This window comes from Rhinatrema bivittatum, chromosome 9, assembly GCF_901001135.1.
Source record: "Rhinatrema bivittatum chromosome 9, aRhiBiv1.1, whole genome shotgun sequence".
Lineage (NCBI taxonomy): Eukaryota > Metazoa > Chordata > Amphibia > Gymnophiona > Rhinatrematidae > Rhinatrema > Rhinatrema bivittatum.
Window position 1 is genome coordinate 160,718,664 of NC_042623.1, and position 24,621 is coordinate 160,743,284.

At 43.5% G+C, this 24,621-nt stretch overlaps 1 protein-coding gene across 1 annotated transcript in view; it reads right to left on the reverse strand.

Moving 5' to 3' along the window:
• LOC115098908 (ephrin type-B receptor 1) overlaps positions 1–24,621 on the reverse strand; it is a 639,343-nt gene that overhangs the window by 399,439 nt on the left and 215,283 nt on the right. The window lies entirely within an intron of this gene.

Sequence of the window (24,621 nt, forward strand, 5' to 3'; positions counted from 1 at the left end):
AAAAATAATTTTAAATAATAGTTTAATTAGAGTCTTCTTCTGTTGAAATTTTTTAATTGTACTATCATTATCTTTTTATTGAAAATACTTTAGGTGTCAACAAACCAGACGGCGAGTTCAACTAACAGTGAACCGGCCAGTCTATTCAATCATCCACCTTATTTCTTTTGATAAGGTGCCAAAATGTGCCAAAAAATACTTTGAAAAGGAGCCTAACAAAACTCCTATAACAGTTCCCAATTCCTGATGGTGATTTATGTCAAACAAAGCCCGACACGGCCGGTGTTTCGCTTAGCAACAAGCTTCACCAGGGGTCTGCTATAGGGAAATGATTCCATATATACGAATCGGACCAAAAGGATCTCTTAAGTGCTTCAAAAGGACCTCGAAGATCTTGGCGTTTTTTTCAATAGAAGCTGATAAGGGTCCTCCAATATCAGTTTAAGCCGACTTTCATTGATAAATTTCTAGCATTTCCTCCTCCGGATGATAAACAGTGGGACTTGCACAGGAACTGTACCTGGACCGCATATGCAGCAAAAAAAAAAAAAAAAAATTACTGGGCCAGCAAGCGCCTGCAGATTCCCTGATAGGAAGGCCGGAGTTGCCCATAGAGCCACCGCGGAGGAAGGACTCACGGAGACTGTGCCCTGCTGAGAGGAGAAAAGAAGGGAGATGGAGATACAGAAAGAGATGGGGGAAGGCAGACGCTCAGAGGATAGGGAAAGGACGAGACACTGGAGAAGGAGAGAGGGGAAAGAGTGAGGGGGAGAGAGGGAAAAGATGGGAAGGAGAGGGGAGATGCTGGAAGAAAGGAAGCGTGGAGAGGAGATGAGAGAGGGGGAAGAAAAGGCGAGACGCTAGGGAAAGAGGGGAGTGAAGAAAAAGGAGGAATGCTGAAGAAAGGGGAGAGGTAGAGGGGGGAAGAGGTAATTACAATTTTCACATAAGTCTGGCCAAAGATTTTCAAAAGTTATGTGGCTCTTTACCTAAAATGTTTGGCAACCCCAGATCTAGGATCCTGATCTGCTTAATATATATGTATACGTATTTGTTATCCTAGTTTCTTGTCCACCAAAATAAACTCTGATATTTACCCAAAAAATGAGTCATTTTTTCCCCCCATTGATTTTCTTCTGTTTTGGTTCTTGTTATAATAGACAAGAAAAATAAAATACAAACTGAAAGTGAAGGTCCCTATTTATAGTCAATGGATCTTCTGCTATAATGACATGATGGCCTGTTGTAGTGAATACTAGGTACCTAATTAAAGTGACAGGATCTCCTGTTACAGTGAATGGATTCCCCATTGTAGTGAAAGGATCTCTTGTATGAATATGTATGGAATGAGGCCCATGTTCAGAGAGTTTGTCCGGCCACATACCTTGCCGTGGATAATTTTTAGCCAGTTAGCACTGACGTTCAGCATTATCCAGATAAAGTTATCCGGCTAACTCTGGCCATGCCAGAAAGCTGCATGGATGGCTAGACTTTGAGTTTAGCTGGATAGATTCAGTGGAATGCGTAACTGGGTATATTCCACTGAATATCCAATTAAAGTTATCCCGATAACTTTACCCTTTTAACTTTCCCGCTCCCTGGCTTACTCATATACGGTATAATATGTATATTCTCCCATTATTGTGAAATTATCTCTGTTATAGCAAATGGATTTCCTATTATAGCATTCAAGCACTTGGCAGCGTAGGTTATTTTAATGGACCCCTCACCATCTGTTCTCTCCTCTAGTTACAAATGCCAAAGAGAATATAATTCACACTAAAGTATGAATTAAAATAGAGAGGATGTCTCAATGCATCATGTATCTACTCTGCTTTACTTATGATTCAAATAGGCATTCTACAGTTTAACCAAAACACTCTTAAAATCCAGAACGAATCCAAAACGAATCTGCTAACAAACGGATCTGATTAACAAGAAAATTACTTCCTCTTACTTCTTCTTTGCCCTATTAGTAATGGTTTGTCTTTGGTTTTATGTTTTTTTAACAGTGTTTCCCACCATGCTGATTGTTTTATGGTATTTTTATGAATGCAGTTTGTAACCTGCCTAGAATGGTGGAACAAAGTTTGTAACCTGCCTAGAATGGGGGAACAAAGTCGGACTTCACCACTTTTACCACTCATACCATCAGCACTGCGATTCTGATGCCGGACATTGAATTGAAAGTTGCAAGTTAAGTACAACTTTACAGTACAACTTGAGATTTCAGGTGCATCGGGACAGCTATATTGATAGTGTCCTTTATAAAATTAGCTCATCGGGACCAATGATTATAAATAAAGTAAAACTTGCGCTACAATAAGCTTTCATTAGCCTAGCTACTGGGCATTTAATATATGAGGCCCCGATGAACTACCCACCTCTCATCTATTTCGGGAATGATTTATTAATAGAATGGTGGATAGGCAGGAAATAAATATTTTTAAATAAATAAAGTGCATGGTAGATCACACTGAATCCTACATTGTTACTTGGGCTCTGAAAAACTGGCTCATTACCTTGTAGTCTGGCGAAATGCTAAAGTAACTGTGGCTAATCAGACTAAAGCGAAATGGGAAGTAGTGGCAGGGCTGGCATGGTGAGGGGGCAAGCAACCAGAGCACATTGCCCAGGGATCCAATGCCACAAGGACTCTACAGGCCCTAGGACCACTGGCACAGAGCTAAAGGCTGCTTGGCCCTCTCTAGGGCCAGAGTAAGAGTTGTGTTCCTGCCCTAGAGGACAAGTGGAGAAGCAGTGTTTAGGCCAGGATAATGCTCAAGTAGTATTCCCAGCCCCCAGCAGTAGAGAAGCCTTAGCCCAGTGGTTCCCAACCCTGTCCTGGGGACCCCCCAGCCAGTCGTGTTTTCAGGATACCCACAATGAATATGCATGAGAGAAAATTTGCATGTTATGGAACCACTGCCTTAGCCATTACTCAACAACTCCACCTAGCAGCTAGATGCAGCGACCATAAGCAACCCTGCAATGGCTGGCCTAAGTGAGGGCGAAGGATACACAGATAGGAGTAAAAATACCCCAAGCAGTTGCAAATGAAGACTTATGTTGGCCAAATCCTAGCCAGGCCCAGCGCGCTTGGGTGTGCATACCATGCATTTGCAGGGGGTGGTATACCTGGAGAGGCAGCGGGCCTGCAGCAGCAGGAGAGGCCGTGGGCCGCCAGTACAGCTTAACTAGCTTGCGGCCAAAGAAGGAGAGAGCACAGGCCTCCTGCCATATGGCCCACCGATCTTCCTGCTTGGGAGGGGGGGTAGGGAGGCCCGTGGCGCTGCAGCCCAAAGACAGCAGGAGGCCCACTGGGCCATGGTGGAGCTCATCCCACCACAGCCTGATGATAACAGGGATGTGAATCATTTTTTGACGATTTAAAATATCGTCCGATACTTTTTAAATCGTCATTAATCATTAAAGAGTGCGATACAATAGAAACTCCACCGATTTATCGTGAAAAAATCGTTAATCGGGTTAGTGCTCACTAACGGGAGTTAGGACACAACCTAAAAACCCACCCCGACCCTTTAAAACCGCTCCCTTAGCCTCCACCTCCCTCCCGACCCCCCCAAAAATGTTTTAAAATTACCTGGTGGTCCAGCGGGGGTCCCGGGAGCGTTCTCTCACGCTCGGGCTGTTGGCCAATAAACAAAAAACCCACCCGACCCTTTAAAACCGCTCCCTTAGCCTCCACCACCCTCCCGACCCCCCCCCAAAAACATTTTAAAATTACCTGGTGGTCCAGTGGGCCCCGGGAGCAATCTCCCACTCTCGGGCCGTCGGCTGCCACTAATAAAAATGGCACCGATGGCCCTTTGCCCTTACCATGTGACAGGATAACCATACCAATGGCCGGCCCCTGTCACATGGTAGGAGCACTGGACAGCCGGCGCCATTTTTAAAGATGGCGCCGGCCGTCCAGTGCTCCTACCATGTGACAGCTCAGCACACGCAAGTTCGGCACACGCAGCTCGGCACACACAGCTCGGCACACGCACCCGCAGCTCAACACACGCAGCTCAGCACACGCAAGTTCGGCACACGCAGCTCAGCACACACAAGTTGCACAATTGTGCACCCCCTTGCATGCGCCGACCCTGGATTTTATAACATGCGTGCAGCTGCGCACGCATGTTATAAATTCAGGCGTAGATTTGTGCGCGCCGGGCTGCGCGCACAAATCTACACCCGTGCATAGTTTTTAAAATCTGGCCCTTTATGAATATGACTTTACTATTATGATTAATGTTTTATATTTCTTGACTTTATTTAATGTTTTATGAAGAAAAAAGTCAAAAAAGCAAACAGAATGTTGGGAATTATTAGAAAAGGAATGATGAATAAAACGGAAAATGTCATAATGCCTCTGTATCGCTCCATGGTGAGACCGCACCTTGAATACTGTGTACAATTCTGGTCGCCGCATCTCAAAAAAGATATAATTGCGATGGAGAAGGTACAGAGAAGGGCTACCAAAATGATAAGGGGAATGGAACAACTCCCCTATGAGGAAAGACTAAAGAGGTTAGGACTTTTCAGCTTGGAGAAGAGACGACTGAGGGGGGATATGATAGAGGTGTTTAAAATCATGAGAGGTCTAGAACGGGTAGATGTGAATCGGTTATTTACTCTTTCGGATAGTAGAAAGACTAGGGGACACTCCATGAAGTTAGCATGGGGCACATTTAAAACTAATCGGAGAAAGTTCTTTTTTACTCAACGCACAATTAAACTCTGGAATTTGTTGCCAGAGAATGTGGTTCGTGCAGTTAGTATAGCTGTGTTTAAAAAAGGATTGGATAAGTTCTTGGAGGAGAAGTCCATTACCTGCTATTAAGTTCACTTAGAGAATAGCCACTGCCATTAGCAATGGTTACATGGAATAGACTTAGTTTTTGGGTACTTGCCAGGTTCTTATGGCCTGGATTGGCCACTGTTGGAAACAGGATGCTGGGCTTGATGGACCCTTGGTCTGACCCAGTATGGCATTTTCTTATGTTCTTATGTTCTTAAGAATGGTAATATTCCTGTTTTTCCATTGTTGCAGTGCATATAGAGGATGGCTTGTTGTGGATTCCATTTCAGGTCTTCTCAGCACGTTTCTGTTTATACTTTCTGATCTCTTTATTCTGTATTTGCTCAGGGTCTGTCTGTGTTCTGCATATGTGACCCAGGTGAGGTATTTTGCTGGCTTGTAATTTCTGTGTAGGAATCTATAGCAGCCTGGTTTCCTAACAAGAGATTTAATTGGTGTTCTAGGGCCTGGTTAATATGTGTAGTGTTGCCTTTTCATCTATAAGGTTGTTAGAGTTGTTTGGTATGGGAGGTTTACTATATTGTAATGGTAATTCTGTTTGTTCATGGCTTTCTGAGGCCTAAGCTCACATCCAATACACATTACAAAAAATCTAATTCCATAGGAGCTCCAAGTGTTTTTTTTGCAGAGTTTTCTGGTCGGCACCGCAGGAGTGCATGTAAATATAATATGCAAGTTGTAAGTGTTATTTTTGCCTCAGACGATTGTACTCTTGAATGCTCTTTTTCATGTAAAATGTATTATAAATGTATAATTTAATTGTATTTGTTTGTAAAGGGTGTGTGTGTGTGGGGGGGGTGGGAGGTATCGTGTGTGCAAGGCTGTAAGGTTTGCCTAGGGTACCTAATACCCTTCCCTATCCATGGGCTCTGGGGTGGGTGCGGGCGTGTCAGTTTTTAAAAATATAGATTGCAGGACGGAGCTGGGCTTTATTTGATGAGCCCGGGACAGGCACTGAATGAATGAGGGGGGTGTGTGTGTGGGGGGGGGGGGGGGAGGGGACCTCAATCATTTTTCACACAGGGCAGCAAAAAAGCTAGCACCGGCTCTAATCCTAGCTCTGGTTCCTAAAAGAGCAGGAAAAATCAAAGAATAAGAGAACAGTACTCAGCCCATAAACAAAATAAAAACTCACTCTCACTCTAAAACAGTCCCATCAACAATGTGCTTAGAACTTCATTCAGAAAGCTAGAAGACAAAAGATTCCAGATTTACTGAAGCTTACAAATAAGACCCATCAAGGACAACATTGGTCCTGGAGGACTAGCAGCAGGAATGCATGCAGGCAGGCAGGAGCTAAGAATTGCAGCAGAGGCGAGGGCTGCCATCCTGTGCTTCAGACAGGTGATGAATCTGGTGCCAAGCCCTGCCCACCAACTCCCTATCTCTTCCCTTCAATCAAAAAAAGCTAGGCCCTGGAGGCTGGGCCCCAACCCTAGATCACCCCCTAGGCCCCCATCTTTATTCACAAAATTAGCCCTGATGGTCCAGTGGGGCCCAGAGTACTTCCCTAGCCTCTGGGCCCAGTAGCCACCATTTTTCACCATCTTTGCCCCATCACATGTTCCAAGCCTTGTTGGCCTGTGTTGGGGGTTGGCTGTGTTGGGGGTTAGCTGTGTTGGGGGTTGGCTGTGTTGGGGGATGGGGGTTGCGAGATAGTGTGTGTTTAAGTGAAAGGTATATGGCTAGTGTCCTGTGAATATTGTCCCTTCATGGAGAGGCTGTGACCATCTTGTCCGTAATCCACTAGCCTGTGCTGAAATTATCAGTCTCTCAATTTTAAGATTACCTCTTCTTAGCCATTCCTATGTTAGGTTTAAATCCACATGTGACTGCTAAAGAAACAGTTTGTATTTCCCACTGGATTAGGGCTTTGGTTGGTTTTCCTTGTTTGCTGGTCTGATTCTTTAAAGACGTTTTTCTTATCGTGTCTCTTTCCCCATATTTGCTAGTAGATTCTCACTCATTCTTTCTACTCATTGGAATGCTTGTCCGAGTTTAAAGATGGAGACAGATTTGGGCTTTTCATTTTCATGTTTCAGCACTTTTTGAGCACGTGGGTCTGCTGCTAAGTAGCTCCATATGTTTAGTCCATTTCTATAAGACCCTTACCATCTTCAGCTCTTAGGATGTAAATCTTAGCATACACTGGTTGTTATAGATTATTTGGTTGGCATGGAGGCGTTTTCTTGTTCTTATATTCAATTTTTCAAGCTCTTTCTGCAGCCAGTCTATGATTCCAAAATTGTATGACAGATACAAGTTGATTGACGATGTGAATCTTAGTCTATGTGGTTAAAGCACTTTTCAATATGAGTTTCAGTCTCCTATTATACTCTCTGCTGATCTTTTTTCTCAGTAATTTGTGCTAGATTGTCATACCTCCTTTTACTCCTACATATCTATATATGTCTTCATGCTCAAGTTCCTTTATATTGCAGTCTTTAGTTAGACAAAAGTTTCAAGTTTTGCTTAGTTTTCCTTTCAGAAAAGTCACCTCCGCACAATTTGTCCAGGCCGAAGTCATCCTGATGTCATCTGAGAAGCTCTTCACTACCCGGAGTTGTTCTGCTAAGCTACAATCTTAGGAGTCGTAAAACTTCAAATCATCTACAAATAATAGGTATGATGTTCTCTGTGGATCATTAGTGTCTTTAGGATTAAGGCTAATCCATAGCCCAATGAGTTTATGAGATTTCTAAAACAAGACTGATGATAGGAAATCTCCCTGAAATTCTCCTTGCTGGATCTTGATGTTATTGTCCATCTTCATCATTTAGATGGAGCATAGTCTGTCAGTTTTTCATGGTGTATTCGACTCGATCAATCCAAGGTTCATGCTGTACATTTCAAGGTAATTTATTATCCAACAGTCTGGAATGCTATCAAAAGGTTGTTTTTTATATATAGTCAATCCATGCTATACTGAAATTTTGATTTCTCTTATCGCTGACCATGATGGCTTTATTCAGTATCAACTGGTGTTTAGTTCCACATACTTCTTTTTTGTTGCCCTATTGTTATGTCATCATGATATTTTTAAAGACTCGGGGGCTGATGCAATAAAGCGTGCTCAGCTTACCACACATTAACCCATGGTTGGACGCATGTTTTGGACGTGCTAGACTAACACCCGATGCAATAAGAGGATTAATGCATCCAAAACACGTCCAAACAAATGTGTAGCTAACAGTGCTCATCACGTGTAAATGCCATGATATTAGCTATTACTCCAATGCAAAATATCAATGGTCAACCAATGCACCCTTTTTAACATAGCAAATTTAACACCATTTGTCATACCGCAAATCAAGAGCACATGAAAAAAAACAAAAAACCCCTAGTCTCTGTGGTTCTACAATTTAGTATCGTTGCGATACTAAGTTCCACTCTTTGCAGCGCTTAAAATTAGGGAAAAAATGTAAGGGCTCGATTACAAAAAAACAAAATTCTGGGCACACAATATACAGCTACAGGTGTGTTTGTATATTGTGCGTGTGAGTTATCTGTGGCTGGATAAAACAGACGCTCGTATTGAGCAAGCATTTTCCTGGCCTATGCACAGCCACGTCTCCTGAGCGCCTATGCTTTTGAACACTAGGGGCGCACAATTTTAGATGAGAGCATCCTTTTTAACGTGGCAGCTCATTAAAATATTGCATCATGCATCCAGGAAAGGTGGAATTTTGCATGTTGAAAAAATGGGCGCCCAGTGTGAACGCACGTTTTTATGCGCGTGATATTGCATTGACCTGTATATGATCATATATTCTATCTCTTCATCTATTGCAGTGAATACATGTAAATTGTAAGTAGGCATGTGTAGGGACAGAAGCATGGGCTGATGTTTTTGGGCTTCTTGCCTTTAGATCATGCTGACATTATGGCCCAAGCATGCTCAGTATGTTTTTTGTGTCTTTATTTATAACTTTACCAGAGTGACTTTGCATGTCTGAAAAAGGATCATGAGACTCTTGCCTTGTCAAAAGAGGCAGCTAATGCATTCCATGGCTTTGAGCAGGACAAGTCCAAAATGTTTCACTAAATGCCCATTTATACCCTATTAGGTATCCCATGAAGATTCTGCTCCAGTTTTCAATAGCAATCATTTTTCTTCACCAGCTTGGATGAACAGCTATTCATTCACTTCATCCTCCTCTATGGCCTCAAAATAGCTGAATTGATCTGTAAGTGTTAGTGGTAAAGCAGGAACTCTTTTTGTAGTAAATATGCTGCCAAGTATCTCTACGGTGTCAGTTGCAGATGGAGCGGATCTTTTCTAATAATCGGATTACTTTTTGAACCGAATTCATTTGATCCAGGAACAGACTGGAAGAAGCAGACCACAGGAAAAGCATCATGGGTGCATCCAATGAACCCCTCCCCATTGCTTTGGACATTTGAATTTCCCGCCGTGGGCCCTTTATGTTTGGTCATGTTGGGTGGACGTGCCTAGGGGTGGCCATGTGAAGGCCCAGCGGGTCTTTGCCAAGCTTGGCATGCTAGTCTGTAGCACTTAGCAGGAATTTGTAAGTTCTACCGTGTGCCGGGGTTAGATGCCTTTTGGAATAGGACATCCACTGTTCAGATTTCTTTTTGTACTCCTTCTTGATATATTGCCAAATTAACAGATAAGAAAAACTTCCTGCTATGTTTCAGAACCACTCTAAAATGGTAAATTTCTTGTTTTGTTCATATTCCCTGTTTCTCATATATGGTACTATATGACTGCTACCAAAAATATTCTTTCAAATTAGTATAATCTATAATTAAAATAATATCTGCATTAGTATAAATGAAAGCAATCATATCATAATTCAGATAGAAACACTACTATTAAATGGTTTATGCCAGGTGTTTTCCACCATCTGCCTTTTTCAAAACTTATGCTATGCTTGACTGATGCAGCCAGTCAAGGTCAAGATTTAACTCTTAATCTGCTAGCTGGCTTTAAGTAAGTGGTTGTCTTATACTTTTAATTAAGTCATGTCTGCGTTGTTCTGCTTGTGACCTTGAAGCTTGCAGATGTTAGAGAAAGGGAGGGCTGTGGATGATGAAGGGGTGGAAGCTGCAAAGTATTCCAAGCTATTTCTAATAAAGGAGTAGGGAAGTTGCAAAGGGTGGCCATTGGCTGTGGGCTACTAGGAAGGGAGGGCACAGGAGGCTACCTAACATCCCACAAGCCTGTAATTTCTATAAGCCGTACTATGGGTCTGTGTATCTTTTCTAGCAAAAATATTCATCCAACAAGCTACATGCTAACCTGATACACAATAATGTCGGTTTCTCACATCTACAATCACTGTTTTAGGAACATACTTTTACTAACTTCTGATCATACGTTCACACATGCCTATCTGATTCCTATCCTATACATCTAGATAATCTTCATGTCCGCTATCATCTCACACTAATACAAATGGCTAATTCAGCCCTCGTTGTCGATGGAGAAAATGTGGTAGCTATTATTACATTCATTCCATACGTTCAGGTGAACTAACATGGCAACCACATTAAGAGTCCTATTTACTTAAGGGGTAATTTTCAAAAGGATTTGCTTGCTTAAAACTGGGTTTTACACATGTAAATGCACTTTATGTGTGTAAGAGGTCTTTTGCAAATTGCAACAATATATGCTGTGGAATTGTCCATAGGTTATACACGTGTAAGTGCACTTTACGTGCTTAAACGTCTTTTGAAAATTGCTATGATAGTATGTTACATGTGTAAGCATAACTCCTTTGAAAATGACCTCCATTGTGCATAAACAGGCTTTTGAAAATTGCTACAAAATTGTGCTACATTTGCACAAATAACTCCGCTGAAAATTACTTCCTAAGCTTTTTTTCCTTTGACACAAAAACAAAGAAAACTTGTTTTGTATAATCCTCTAAGTTTGTAAAGTAATTGGAGGATGATTTTTTGCAAAAAGATCTGATTGGATAAGGGAATACCCTGCACAAGAGAAGACATTAAGAGAATTTAGAACTTTCATTGTATGTGTAGCTAATTAGCAATGTATATATCAGAAATAAGGACATGCGGTGGCTTGTTAGTCCATTTAGATATGTATAAAGGTCAAAAACATGTAGGTGATATTTTTTTATTGCGCTAGCAATATATTTTGCTAGATTTTGAGAGTATTTCTTCCTAGACTAGCTCAGATGTAAAATGAGATAAGGGTGATGATCTCAGTTGCTATTACATGGTAGGCCTCCACTGCCATGAAGAGCATGAGTCACAATCTCTCTCAGTTCATCCACTTAAATATATACTGATATCAGTCTAAAGCTGAGAGAGCACAAATGGGATGTCACTGAATTTTAGAGTTCTTATCAGATTTGTTTAAGACAGATAAGCACTTTTTTTTTCTTCCTCTTCTTCCTAGGTGGTCTCATCTTAGTAGCATTTTTTTATGTTTGTTTGACGAAAGCTATCACAACCTGCAAAAAGTTCAGATCTCTCCACAACAGATAGAGTTACTAGAACAGACGACTACATGGCCAACTGAATCGGCCCAGTTTTACAGAATCTTCACTTTTAGGCCAACAATTTAAATCTGTCTCAGGTCAGTGATGATCAAAAGTCATTAATATCTGAAACCTGCTAAGTGGTCTATGTGAAATGATTTGGTGATCTCAGTAAAGTCCCCATTGCCTTCTCATCTAGGTGGTCCTTCCAGAGAAGGACTAAGGTACATTGGCAGGACCGTATGGAAAAACTTTTAACTTGCACACATAAGACCCAACTTAAGAAAATGATTGCGAGTACTCAACTCAACACAAATTAGAGTACCCTTCCCCCCAGCAAAAAAAGAAAGCACAAAAACCTGTTAGGTTGTTAGTATTTGAATGTTCAGACAGGAGCAAGTAGTGCAGACATGAGGACGACTCTTGTCACCAAAACATGAGGGAAGCACGCAACGTTCCACCAGTCATTCTTCTCCCCAACCCTAGCCCATCCCCACCAGTCTCCTCCCTCCAAGCCCCTCCCACTGCCCATTCACACCAGTTTCTCCCTCCACTCTCTCTTGACCCCACCATTTTCACTTGACCCCCCTCTCATTTCTCCTAATCTCTTCTTCCTCCTCTCCAAATCTTATCCTCTTTTTCCCCTCCTCTCCTTACTCCTTTTGCACTTTTTAACTTCTTCCCTTTCTGCATGGACATACTTTTATGTTTGGATGCAGGAGGTTTAATTCCCTCTGCCTGCTCCACACCCTATATCCCCTTAGCCTGCTCTGTTCCCCATTTCTCCATAACCCATCCTTCTTTGTTCCCCTCCCGGTTCTTCTTTCAATCTCTACACTTCCCAGCAGGTTCCTTTTTACCCCTCCTTAGTCAGTTCTCCTCTGCAGGCTTGGTTCACAGATCGTTTCACAGCTTGTAGTGGGTTCTGGAATGGAGTATTTGCCCTGCAGTCTCTATCATGTAAAACAAACTAAGAAAATAACAACACTCACTATGTCTTATGTGAAACAATGAAAAGATAAATTCTTCTGCATAATATATGCACAAAACAGTGCTTATGAGAACACTTGAGACAAATAACAAAACAGAATATATACAGTATCTTAATTCCCCAACTAATAGGGGAATAAATATATACAAAGTCCTAGTATAAGTTACAACTTTCCGGAAAAGTGCCTTCCAAAACTTCTCAGATGTTGGTAACCAAGCAGATCTCTTTTAGAAGGCTGGACTGCACAGGGAATTCTAGGTTTCTGCCAAGCTGGTTGTGCTGTTCTGTAGCTCCTAGCAGGAATTCGTAGATTCTACTGTGTAATGAAGTTAAATACCTTTTGGACTACCTGAGCTCAGAAGAGATTTTTTTGTATAACTTTCTTGAAATATTGCCAAGCTACTGATAAAAAAACCTATTGCGTATGAAAATGGTGGACTTCTTGTCTTTGTCTACTGTTTCTAATGACCACTAGCTTTGCACTTTTCTCTAAACCTAACACATTCTTTAAAACAGTGGTCCCCAACCTTTTTTGCACCAGGGACCGGCTTCAAGCAAGACCAGTTTTCCCATGGCCCGGCAAGGTGGGGTGGGGGTGGGACAGGGGCGGGGCTATTTTTTACAATTTCCCAAACAACTAATAAAATATTTCCAAACAGCACATATATCAAATAACACACAATAATTAAAACTAATAAGGATTTTAAAAAGCCCCTGCTGTCCATACATGGGAGTTCTTGATTTCCAGTCACCCTGATATTGTCGAGGATTGGGAGGTTATCCTCTCTCTCTCACACATACTCACATGTCTATTCTCTCTCACACATACACTGTCACATTCATGCTCTTATACCCACTCTCAGGCTGTAAGATACTCTCTCCCCATCCACACACCCCTCCCCCCACCTCCACACACACACACACACACACACACACACACACACTCTCTCACTCTCACTGGCTCCCTCACAACCTCAGAGCCTCTCTCATTCCTCTGCTGCCACTGTCACTGCTGCCACGAGGCTATTGGGGAGGTGCTGATTGCTGCTCCTGGCACTGAAGCCCATTCTGCTGCCTCGTATATTGTGAGATCCGCATAGAGAAAGTGTTACTCTTGCACATTCCCAAAGATTACATGTGCCAATCAGTAAAAAGTAATTTATTTTTTTTTACATCTGCTGTCTGATCTTAGTTTTCTAATCGGTTGGTCACAGGCTTTTTTTTCCCACCTCCCCTTTCTTATTTTTTTGCCACTTCCTTTTATATTGCCTTTTTTTCTATTTCTTTTCTCTCCATCTGTCTTCTTCCCTCAAACACAGTCAGGTTCTCATTCTCACATGCTTTCTCTCTCTCTCTCTCTCTCACACACACACACACACACACACAGGCTCTCACTCTCACATGCTCTCTCTCATACAATCATTCATACACAGTCTCTCTCTTGCACATGCTGTCTGACTCTCACACACCCAGGCTCTCTCTCACTCCCACATGCTGTCTTGCTCAAGCACAGGCTCTCACTCTCACATGCTCTCTCTTTCTCTCTCACACACACACACACACACAGGCTCTCACTCTCACATGCTCTCTCTCATACAATCATTCATACACACAGTCTCTCACTGGCACATGCTGTCTGACTCACACACACAGGCTCTCTCTCACTCCCACATGCTGTCTCTCTCACACACACAGAGGCTCTCACGTGCTTTCTCTGCAAACACACAGTCTCTCCCACACACAATCTCTCAACTCATGTCATACACGCACTCACCTCTGGGCCTCTTCTTTACGGGTCGCCACAGGATGGGCTCTGCAGCAGCCCTGGTCTTCTCGTGCCGTGCCGCTCCTCTTCTGCATGCGGCTGAAGCTCCTTCTCCTTCCTGCCCGCGGCACATGGCTCCGGCAACATTTTTCTTCTGGGGCAGGAAGTAGGAGGAGCACCTGCAGTGGCTGATGCTCCTCCTTCCTGCCCGCGCAGCTCCGGCAACATAGGGCAGCCGTGACGCACTAATCGGCTTTTCGGGTCGTGCCTCCTCCGTTTTGGGGTTGGAGGTGGCGGGTCTCCAACCTCGCCCTGCCTCCCCTCAGCAACGGCAGCCAATGAATGGCAGCCGGGGAGAACGGTGCCGCGGACCGGCAAAAAAACCCCAACGGCCCGATACTGGTCCGCGGACCGGTGGTTGGAGACCCCTGCTTTAAAAGACCACAAAATAATAACTAGAAATCAGCATATGTATCATGTCTCAGGTAATCACTACCATCAAAGTGTATCCATAAAATATATGTCCAGTTTATACTAATCCTGGGCAATTGCCAGGTGCTTCTCTGCAAAACTCTACACTGTGCTTAACTCTTAATCTGCTAGCTGGCTTTAAGTAAGTAATGGTCTTATGCTTTTAATTAAGACATGTCTTCATTTTGTGCTGCTTGTGACCTTGAAGCTTGCAGACTTCAAGTTAGAGAAAAGGAGGGCTTTGTAGGCGGTAAGATGTACCAGGCTGCTTCTAGCAAAGAGGAACTTGGGGGGGAGGGGGGAGAGCAGGGGAGCTACCTACAGCCCACAAGCTTTTAAGCAATATTGTGTGACTGTGTTATCTTAGCAAAAATATGCAGTACTCTGTAGCAAGTTATGTGCTGGCACTATAATCTGTTTCTCACATCCTCGTTCACGATTCTAAGAACATACTTTTACCATCATATCTTGTCAGTACTACCTTCTGATCATATTTTCACATATACATGGGGCCTTTCCCGTACATGTCTGTCACCTCACACTAATACACTGCTACCCACCCTCCACCCCACCTCAGCATATTAGGCTTCCCTTCATTGGCAAGTTCAGCCCAGGCTTGGCTCACTTCCCTGATCTGCCCTCCCTGAGCCCCAGGCACTTCTTTTTTTTTTTTTCTGAACTATGCCTGCCTTCCCCATCCCCTGCAGCATTTCTCCCAGCACTCACAGATGCCAAGTCAGAGCCTATCCTGGGCCTGCAAGTTCTTCCTGCCTGCCTTCTGCTGCAGCACAGCTCTTCATTCCCAATCGGCAGGAGTGCAGGAGACAGTATGGAGATGCTCAAGCATCCACAGGACTGTTGCATATATTCTGTGGGTACATGGAGGACATGGGTTTCCAATGCTTTCCGACTGACACCTTTCACAAACACTATGCTCGCTAGAGAAAAATGTTTTAAAAAAAGAACTCTGCTTTAATCCACTTGGAGAGTGACCTTTTAGTTCTTGCAAAGCTTCCTGTAGATGAATCCTTATTCATGTAAACCCCTTGGGAGGTAATTCTTTAGTCGTAAAGAATCCATTTAATCAATTTTTGACATGAATCATTTGTTTCCTGCAATATTTATTTAATCTTTATGTGGATAAATCAGAATCTGGAGCAAGACTTGCAGAACTGGGCGATCATAATCCCTTTTGCTTTTAGGGTGCTACAGGGCTGCGGATGTAGAAAGAGAATCTAGAATTCCTGGATGGCTTCCCTGTTCCTTTCTTCCCTGTGCTAGATGTGACAACGATCTCAGACACCAACCATCTCCCATCCCTGTGTGCAGAGAAGTCGGGGGTGGTAAGGATGCACTTGACAGCAGGAACTATGCATTAAATAAAAAGAAACATGCAATATTAGGTAATTCTTTTCAGATAGGCACAATGGAAACAGCAGGATACAGTTTCGAACTTTAGACCCAGTGACATGTGACGCAATGCTTCTTGACTGCTACACTGACTTTGTTTAACACAGCACACCAACAGTGCTAAACTCTTTAGTACGCACACAAGTGATAAACTGATTCACCAGCTACAGTCCCATCTCTTTCCTACAGAATTTGCCCTCGAAAGAGTTTAAAAAAGAACACGTCATAAAACGCCACTGGAAAGAATTTCTTTTGTTATTTTGTAAGACAGAGAGGAAACACGTGACCTTTTTTTTTTTTTTTTTAATTAAAACAGAGGACTGCCTCCCAAGTGCAGGACAGCAGGGCACCTTCGTCTCAACACGTCCTAAATATATGTTATCTGTGGCAAATCTGTTACCTGTGAATTAACAATGAAGACGATCTGAAACCGTAGTGTGCATTCCAGGTTGCTTTAAGCCGGGTCATGAAGGCTAAGCTGTCAGTGCTATTGTATTTTAATGATAAATCTCCACCCTATGCGGTCTACTATCTATACTTCATTTCGGTTCAATGCACAGCAAATACCAAAATATATTGGAAGGGGAGTTTCAAAACAGCCACCAGGCGTCAAACTCCAGAACATAATGGAGAAGGTAGTTAAAGCAAATACAGCCGGAAGAGAAGCAGAATGCACTGTGATGGACATTAGATAAAAAAGGATTCTATTGAAATCTCATGACAGCATTAAGTTAAGATGGGAACAAAGAAGTGCCATTTTTCAGGGTGAATTCACATCATACTTTACACAGAACTATTGCTAAGTGATGGGATGCCATGGCTTTTCCGCAGCTAGTCATGGCAAGCTCAGAGATTTCTATGATGGTCTACCTATTTTCAGCAGAGGGTACACTGTACACACAAAATTTCAGGGTGTAACTGGACTGAGCTGGACAGTTCACTAACGTGGTGGAAAATATTTTCTGCTAAGTGTACACTGACCTGCCATTGCTAATTGCTGTATTACTTACTGAATAGTGTTGCCACCTCATCCCAGGTCAATCAAACTAACTTATCCCATTCTACTTCCATCTCATGTCAAATGTCTTGTCTCCAAAGGTGTTTTTCTGTTTGTTTGCTGTTGTCCTGATTTCAAGAATCCTGATTCCATAACAGCTTTTGTTTCTGTACTAATGCTGTTCTCCATGCTTTTATTCTGCAAAATTTCCTTGACTCTGTTATACTTTCATTTGGTAGTCAGCCTGCACGTTCACTGTTTCTGCTGAATTCAATGCCGCTTGAAAGCAGAAGATCCTGGGTGTTTTTTTCCACCTTTTTTTTAGTCAGCTCTAATCAGCTTTGTCCTAAGTGATTCAGTTGCTAATCTGGCCAGCCCTGCAGAACAACCCTTATTTTACCTGTCTTTATTTCTGTGGCCCAGAATGCATTGGCTGCCATTATCTCCCGTTTATGCGCAGTAAGAATGTATTTGTTTAAATTGTTAATAACATTTGGAGTTGATGACGGGGCCTCCTCTGTGAAGAAAAGACTGAATTAAGCTACGTGTACTGGAGACAGAATAGCATGCATAGATTTGTACTCCTGCTTTTGCCTTTCATTGATCTCCTTCACAAGCCAGCACTGAAAATCCATGCATGCAGTGGGGCAAAACCAGAACTGGCAGTCTATTAATTTGATCCAGGGTGAGGTGGCGAGCCTAATATTGACTTCAGATCATGCTAGCATGGCAGTGAGACCACAGACAGTCAGCTGGAAGCCAGAATGCATGCTGCATTCTCAGAAGTGCACGTAACTTTAGCTTTGCACCTTGGGCTCGGAACACCTTGGTTCTTCCTCTACCCCTCTGCACCAAAACATGTGGCGAGATCTCCCTGGTCAAATGGCAGCTGCCTTTCCTTCCAAGGAAGCAGAAACAGGTAACATTTTGCTGAGGTCGCTTGGTATGGCCGGAATCTACTATTGCTGTGGATGTGGAGCTGCCTCTGCTTGTACCATAAGCACCCACAGCGAGTTCTGAATGGTTCCAGTTCTAATTTCCTTTTGTAGCGTTTGTGCTATCATGGTGGCGAGACTCCTTCCCCCCCCCCCCCCCCCCCAATAATTTCTCCTTTCAAAACTGCCAAGGAAAACAGAGGGAGCTGAAATGAGGCCTGTGTGGCTCTCCCTCTCTCTGTACAGAGATTTAAAACCCATCCAGCTGAGGGATTAGCCAAGGGTTTAATAAATTGCCCCACCCTTCCCTTTTTCTCTCAGGCAAAATTCTTTGCACAGGCCCCTCAGCTCCCCACCAAAAAAAGAAAGAAAAAAAAAACCCCCTACTCTTCCAGACTTGGCTGGTAACCATAGAAACCCCAACCCTTGCTGCTCAATCCATTATTCCAATTGTGCACACATGTGATTATCTTTAAGCTGTCAGCTGAATGGACACTGTCACTCCTCTCCTGAAAGCATCAAGTTAAAACCAAGAGAAAGGAGGGCTAATCAAGGTTCATCTAGGCTGCAAATGCTTTTGTACAGCCCCTTGACGGTAAATGAGCAGGAAAAGTTTCTTCGCTACTAGGTTACCAGACGGCTTCAGGTCACTGCATGCGCGGATTTGTACTTACAAATTGTCAAAAGAAAAGGGCTGGCGTGCTGGCTCCGTGCCAACGCTGCACACCGCTGCACACCGCTGCGTGGAAGAGCCAGGTTCAGATTCCTGGCCTGGGGAGGATGCTGCAGAAGCAGCATTCACAGCCCTGGGGGGGAGGAGGCAGCTCCGGTCATGGCTCAAAGGTGACATCTACTGGCCAGGCAGGGTCCCTGCGCATTGTGCTCCAGAGGGAGCGGCGAGCTGTGGCGCCTTGCCAAGGACTGGCATTGCAATAGCTGGGTTAGGAGGATTATATTAAAAAAAAAAAAAGGGGAGGGGGAAAACCCTGGATAGTTCTGAATGAGGGCTCAGGGTGACGTAGCCCAATGGAAGCCTGCTCTGACTGAGCCACCTGCCAGAAAAATTATCTTTCAAAGTAGGACTCAGTGTGGTAAAACCAGGGCTGGTCCAGCTTGACTGGTATGGAGACTTCTTTGAACTGGAATCTAAAAATCTGCCAAGAGAGGACTCTTAAGGTTGCCAACTGAACTAGGTCAGTGCTTCTCAAGCCAGTCACAGGCTATCCACAACAAATGTGCATAAGGTAGATTTGGATACAATGGATGCAGTGCATGCAAATCTACCTCATGCATATTCTTTGCAGATAGCCTGCAAACCTGACTGGTGAGGCGTGTCTCGAGGACTGGGTTATACTGGACAAGGTTTGCCTTTTAATTTTCAAGTGCAGTCGGACACTTGTTTTCCTTATTTCCCTGCTCAGATCAGTTACAGAAATAGGTGTGTGCCATATAGCTGGAGGATGCATGCATTTCTCTTGGGAAGGGCTGGGAACAGCCCCATCAGGCAAGTGCAAAGAGCTTATTCTGTGATCCGGCAAATGTAGGGGGGGGTGGGGGGGGCGGAAAAACCTTGCTGCAAAGAAGCAGAAGAATAATCCAGAAACTGTTCTATTATGTTAGGTTGAGACTTTGCTATCCCAAATTTGGCTCACATGCAATATTTGGACTTTCTGAAAATTAAACTCTACCAGATGCCCCGATTGAAGGGCAGTTGAATGTGACAAACAGAGCTGCAGTCCCACGGAGATGAGCCTTCAATCACACCCTAACATGGCCCTTGTTCAAACAGAAAACAGAAGCTAAACCAATCACACAAATATACAAAGGTTCAAAAAGTGGTTACAAGTTCAACAAAATACATTAAGGTATAAATTGACATGTAGAGATTGTTACGTAAATTTCAAAGCACATGCACAAAGGATTAGTGGATGCATACAGTCACCTGCCTCGAGAAATCCATATGAAATTTATGATAGCTGCTACATGTAGCTTTGTTCACTAATTCATTTTTTATATTTTCTTGAATTTGTTGTGACCACTTTTGAAGCATACTTTCATCTCCATACTTTCATCTCAGAAGTAATCCCTCCCTTTCCTCTCCCCTTCTTCTGTGTTCTTTGACTCTACAGAGGCTTCATTAGCATCGCCTTTATTAATGCAAAAATAAATTATGCAACAAGAAGGAGGCCAATGGGGAGTGGGAAATAAAAGCATCATCCCATTTCCATTTTAAAAATTTGAACTTGGTGCTCTAGATAAAGCGATCAACTGGACTTCTCAGAAAAATACTACCAGCGGTCCATGACATCTCCCACCTCTTTCTTAGTTCATCCCCAAAGACTTGCCAGATCAAAATGTCACCAAGCGGCGATCTCAACAAAGCCAAGTCACAATGGGGCCAATGCAAAGCAGTGCGCTCAGCCGAGCATACTGTTTAACCCGTGGTTGGACGCGCATTCACAGCCCCTTATGCTATAAAGGGATTAGTGCCTCCACAATGCACATCCAATGCACCACAAAACTAATAGCACTCATCACATGCAAATGCATTTAGAGGGAGACCCGTATGCTGCTGGAATTAAACCTTAAGTTTATCACATTTTTTGCACAACCCACAAATTTTCTGACAAACTTGATGGTACGAGATAACTATCATGCATATATAAGAGATATTTCATACAGCCCCTGAGGCAGCCCCATTGTGGGGGCGAAACTCGGCCTGAGTCGGGCTTTACATTGGATGAACGAGCCTCCATAATAAAGCTTCTAAACGGACACTTCTTGGCAACTAAGCCAGTTTGTTGCCTTCACGGCTTTTTTAAATCGCCTACCCTCTTGTTTTATCGATCAGGCTATTAGCTACTCACCCCACTTGCAAAAAAAAAAAAAAAAATGTGCGTCCAATCCACACATTTTTACACTCAGAACCTAATGCCTGCATAGAGCAGGTTAATTTCTGAGCATCCCAACAAGTTGTCAAAAAAGCAGAAAATATTAAGTCAGAGGAAAGAAAAGTTTAAAAGATTTAAAAAAAACATTAAACAAAAAAAAAAATGTACCAGCAGTCAGGTTAGAGGAACGGATGCTCAGTTAACCAGCATCCGTTTTCCGAACCCGTGGTTGTGCGCCGATTAGGAAAACGGACACCGGTAAGTTCAGCGTCCATTTTCTTAATCCGCGGACAGCTGACCTTTTCTGGGTGCCCGCTGCCAAGGAGACGCTAGGGATCACAATCGACCCTAGCTCCTCCTTGGCAGCGCAACCCCTAATTTACATATTGCATGGCGCTCCCCAGGAGAGGTGCCTGGGCCTGTTTTAGGAAGGCAGGCGCTGAACACTCAGCACCTGCTTTCAGCGCATGCTTATTGCATCGGCCCCCAATGTCTTCTCAGGAACAGAGGAAGAAGCCCCACACTGCTATCATTTTTACAAGTGGACAATTTATAATCAGGCCGATTCAGTATGGTGCACTCGGCCGAGCGCACCTTTAGCCCCCATTTGGTCGCGCGTTTTCCACGCGCTATTTTTACCCCTTATACAGTAAGGGATAATAGCGTGTGGAAAACGCGCAGCCAACCCCCCCGAAACTAATAGCGCCCGCAACATGCAAATGCATGTTGATGGGCCTATTAGTTGTTCCCGAGCAATACAGAAAGTAAAATGTGCAGCGAAGCCGCACATTTTACTTTCAGAAATTAATGCCTACCCAAAGGCAGAAGTTAATTTCGGCCAGCACAGGGAAAGTGTACAGAAAAGCAGAAAAACTGCTTTTCTGTACACCCTCCGACTTTATATCATAGCAATATTAAGTCGGAGGCCCCAAAGATAAAAAAAAATAAAAAATCTAAAAAAAAATAAATCAGCCCGTGGCCCGTGGGTTGGAAAACGGATGCTCAATTTTGCCGGCGTCCGTTTTCCAAACCCGTAGCTGTCAGCGGGTTCGAGAACCGACGCCGGTAAAATTAAGCATCGGCTGTCAAACCCGCTTCTGTCAAAAAGGAGGCCCTAGGGAGGCGCTAGTGCGCCTAGCGCCTCCTTTATACCGTGGGCCCTGATTTGCATACCTTGGCTTCCTGAATCACGTGCCCAGGAGCGTGGCCTGGGCGCGTGTCGGGAGAGCGGGCGCACGCCGGCTCTCCTGCGAGGTTTTCTGTATCTGCCCGAAAGAGAGAAGCTCACTGCTGACACCTGTACCCTGTGAGGTACTTACACAACGGGGCCTGCGTGCTGAACAACGCAGGTTTACATGCATCACACGAGCCAGCTGTTCTTTACGAGGGCAGTTTTCAAAGCCATTTCCCCAGGTAAATGGGCCTTGTCTGAAGACTGCCCGCCTCAGAGTGGCCAAAAATAACACAAAGTGTTCACAACATGTGTACTTTTAGCTACATTAATAAAGGTGCGCTCCTTTCAGTCAAGGGAGTAAAACAGCGGGCATATTTAACATTTTCATAAGGACACAAGTTCATCTACAGCCCCTCCCACCACCTATACAAACAAGTGGAAAGTACGCAGGTGCTTTTAGAGCACGCACTTTACACTAGCTAGCTAATTTTCAAAGGGAAACTACCAGCATACTTTCTTTCTGAAAACTGGTTACCAAGCATGCACAGTGCAAATGTGCAGGCTCTTCCAAATTTCCTCCTAAAAATTTTTGCATGGGTGAAATCCCAGAGCTAAATCTGCAGATCCCAGCTAGGTAAACAAAACCAGCCCCTGTCACATAAGTAGATTATGCAAATAAGGGGATGATGAGCTCATTCGCTCAGTTCCCCTGCTCACTAATCTTCGCCTGTTGTAGCAAAATTTTGCACAGCCCATTTACCGCTGGCTTCCGCCAATGCCATTCACGGAATGTGCTCTGTGTGCTTATGCATGTTTTAATGAGTCGGCTAATGCATTGCACAGCTCAAAGCAGGGTCAGCTCCAAACGCCTCATTCATTATACACTCATTAACAGCCTATTCACTGCTATTTGGTTCCCTGAGGCCAAAGTTTTAAAGATAGCATTTCAAACATTCACCTGACACTCCTGAATGTCTATTCACTACAAGCCTCAATGCCAGCTTCTAAATGGACAACTTGACCCCGAATTGCTATCTTTCCATATACCAACTTATTTTCTGCCTGTGTACTTCCTCTCTCTCTCCTCCTGCTCTCTCAGTCTCTCTCTCTCATTCTACTTTGATTTCTTTTTTCAGTATAAGCCCATTAAATTACGTTTTACCACTGCACTTCTGCAACATGAATGGTTTAAAGCAAACATCGCAAGGAAGAATAAAATATAAACCCCCTTTATTTCGGTGGACTTATTATTGAAGGCATAGGGTCTTTCTTGAAAAGCAATTTTCTCCATGCTATGCCTATAGAAAAAAAAATCTTTATAGAAGAAGACCGATAATATGTTATCCATCAAATCACGAGAATTCAAAATGGCTCTCCCCTATCCGCTGGACTGTATATTAAATCCTGAAACCCCCACGAGTGCAACCTGCAAGTTCCATTTTCGAAGGGAAACACCTCACGGAGCTTCCCTTTGAAAATTAAGGGACAATGGGGGACTGCTTTATTTAAAGCTAGGATGGGATGGGGGCCACCTCTTTTAGATATTCAGACACTTCTTCAGGGTCTCCAGAGGAAGACACCAAAGCAAAACGTAGCTCCCTTCCAGGGTCACCAAAACGAGCTTAACTGAGGCCAGGCATCTAATGTGCCCAGCACAAATAACACAAATCAGAGGTGTGCAGTAAGAAAAGCACTCACAGACTTTGTTCCCGGACTTGCAGCGGATGCAAAATCTGCGAGGTGAAGCATGCACGAGGATGTCAAAACTGAAATCCCCCACGTGTACTTTGCTTTCCCCATCCAAACTTCGCTCCGGGCCTGCCGAGTAAAAGTGCATGCACTGCGATGAAGAGGGCAACTTTCAGCCCGAGGAATGTATCCAGGTAATTCCTGTCTTACCTGGAAAGTTTTCTTTAAAAACTGTACTAAGATGGGAAATATTTTTAATCTGTTTGCACAGACTGTTGCTACTGCCTTCCACGGCCCACACGGTTAGAGTCAGAGCTCACAACAGTTTCCCTTTACCATGTGTTTCTCATTTTCACTTTAAAACACCCCTCATCAGTGCTTTTTCAAATGTCACCAACTCCTCTGGCTCCATCTTTGCTCTTTCCTGTCTGCGTATTACATTTTGCTTCCTTTCTGTCGGTGCCTTGGTCTCTCTTTCCTGTCTGCATCATACATATTTGATCTCTTTGTATTTGTCTGTGCCTACCTGTCTTTCTTGTCTGTGTGTATATATACACAAACATATGATCTTATATTATGTCTGACTCATCTCTCTCCCAGCCCTTCCTGTCCCTTTAATTGTATCATTTTAATTCTCTCATTCTTTTCTGTCCCTGTGTTTTCTCTCAGTGTCTGTCTGTCTGAAAGGCTTCAATAAGGTGGGGAAAGGTAGTGCTTATATGAATCAGAAGCTCAAAGGACACGAGGTCATCCCTGCAAGCTGGAGGCTGGGAAGGATCCTGAGAACATACTTTAGCCTCCTGGAAGGCTTCCAGTGGAGATGGGAGGGGCCAAAACAGTGACATAAACCTTGGGACAGACACCAAAGGGGTTACCTTTGTAGCAACCTGCATAAACTGAACCCAATTCTCAAAGCAAATGTGCACAAAACTAGTTTTGCCTTAAAAAAATATATATATATATGCACGCATTCTTTTTAAAATCAAAAAGCATGCGT